The sequence below is a fragment of the Ananas comosus genome, unplaced genomic scaffold (assembly GCF_001540865.1).
Source record: "Ananas comosus cultivar F153 unplaced genomic scaffold, ASM154086v1, whole genome shotgun sequence".
Taxonomy (NCBI): domain Eukaryota; kingdom Viridiplantae; phylum Streptophyta; class Magnoliopsida; order Poales; family Bromeliaceae; genus Ananas; species Ananas comosus.
This window is the reverse complement of record NW_017891916.1, coordinates 1-2,452: the sequence shown is the minus strand read 5'-3', so window position 1 is coordinate 2,452 and position 2,452 is coordinate 1.

Sequence of the window (2,452 nt, the reverse complement as noted above, 5' to 3'; positions counted from 1 at the left end):
AAAATTACAACAGCCCGGTCTGGGCAGTTTTCGCCCAGAGGGACCGGTCTCTCCCCAGCAGGGACCGGTCTCTCGCTGCCACCCCGGAAAACCAACGTTCGGGAACCGGTCTCTTCCTGCGCGGGACCGCTCTCTGCGAAGGTGCGCTTGGGGACCGGTCTCGCCTGCCAGGCACTGGTTGCCTCAAGGCTGCCGCAACATTGCTCACTGGGTGACCGGTCTCTCCTTTCAGGGATCGGTCCCCGAGAGTAAAAACTCTCAGGACTTGTCCAGAATTCCAGTTTTTGAACTTTTTAGATCGGAAAACATTCTACAACCCTCCACCAAGTGTGGAAAAGCTCGAAATACATCCAAGCACTCGAACCTCGCAATTTGCAGAGGTCCAGTGTGTTACACAAGCCCCTCAACTTTTACCCTTTCACACAGCCTGGACTGGGCTGTTCGCGCAGGCGGGGACCGGTCTCTCCTTTAGGGACCGGTTCCCGAAGGCTCTCCCCGCGCAGCCAGAGCTGCTGCGCGCAGGGCAACCGGTCTCTCTTTGGGGGACCGGTCTCTCGGGGACAGGTCTCTCAGGCAGGGATCGGTTCTCGAGAGCTAGTTTCCTAGGACTTAGCTGATTTTTCGGCTGTCTCATTTCATACGTGTTCGGGGACCGGTCTCTCCTATCAGGGACCGGTCCCCGAGAGCTCAAAATCTGCAGTTTGCAGAATTTTGATTCTTTAGCTCTCGAAAACCTTCCACAACGCACTTTTACCCATTTTAACACCTTCGGACTTTCCGAAGTGTACCATCCTGGCACTTCGGTCAATTTGACTAAAATTCGATATTTATTTTCCGAATTTTCGGTATATTACATTCTCCACCCCCTAAAAATAATTTTGTCTGCGAAATTACGCATACCTTAACTCGTCGATTCGAATAGATGCGGATACTCTCTCCGCATTGACTCCTCGAGCTCCCAAGTGGCTTCTCGCACAGCGTGGTTGCTCCATTGGACTTTTACATACGGAATCTTACGACTTCGCAACTTCTTCACTTCTCGATCGAGGATGCACATCGGGTACTCCTCATAAGACATATCCTCACGTAACTCTACGGGCTCAAACCGCACCCACACGCTCTAATATCTCAAACGGTCCGACGTATCGGGGGCTTAACTTCCCACGGACCCCAAACCGTTTTACTCCTCGCATCGGCGATACTCTTAAAAACACACGATCTCCAACCGCAAACTCTAAACCTTTTCTCCGCTTGTTGGCATAACTCTTTTGCCGAGATTGCATCGTCGCTAACCGTTGACAGGCAAGGCGAACCTTCTCTTCCGCCTCCCGCACTACATCCGGGCCAAGAGCCATTCTCTCACCCACGTCACTCTAATGGATAGGAGAACGACACTTACGTCCATATATGTCACGCCCCGGGACCCAGCGGAAGCCCGCCCGGCACGTGCCCAGACCCGCCATACGTCTAAAACATATAAGGCGTCTAAAAACAACAATAATAAAGCAATAATAAAAGACATCTAGGAGTATCAGAGCATAATAAATATCTAAATGCTACAACAAGGGATAAGGATAGAACGGTAAATCCACTAAATAAAACATAAAGTGATACAAGGGAATCCCAGATACAAGTGCTATAGGTAGATACATAGGTGGTCTCTACACATGGATACAAAAACCTCTCACTCTCTCAACTACAAAAAGAAAGAGTAAACCACCTAGGCAAAGTACCGCTCCTCGCTAGCTAGCTAAGCGATCCCCTTGCCACGATCCCGTGCCTCCGCCGGTGCCGAAGGCTCTGAAAAGTAAACCATAAAACGGGGGCATGAGAACTATTAAAAATAGTTCCCAGTGGGCAATTACTGACTTCAGTGAATGCACCACAAGGCCCAAGCTACAAAAGAGGTCAGTGACTATAAAGGTAGAAGAGCGAAAGGTAAGTAAAATGTAACTTACTACAACATGATATCTCTACTTAGCATAAATAGCATAAGTATGAAAGCAGCTATGCATCAAGTAAAAGTCTCCACTATCATAATGTTCACAATGCGAAATAGTAAAATTCCGTTGTTTACTATTCTAGTCAATGTCCAAGTAATAGTCTAAGTCATCATCTGTCCACCTGTCATAATGAATACTCAAGTCAAATCTGAAGAGACCCACCCGAAGGCTGTCTATGGCCCTGAGACCCACCCGTAGGCTGTCTGGCCGGTGGCGAGCCTAATGGCCCCGTGGTAGTCATCATCCCCACCCTAGGAATGAGCCTGGCCCACGGCAATCCACTTCGGCGCCCAATCCCGCACGGCGAATATGAATCGCGATGGCTATCTCCAGAGTGCCGGCTTGTAGGGAGCGACCCTCACAAGCATGTGCGAATGAGCACAATGGCAAGTAGTCAAACGATCTGTCGCAAGTACCAAGTCCTCATGTCTAATAGCATGGAATATGTC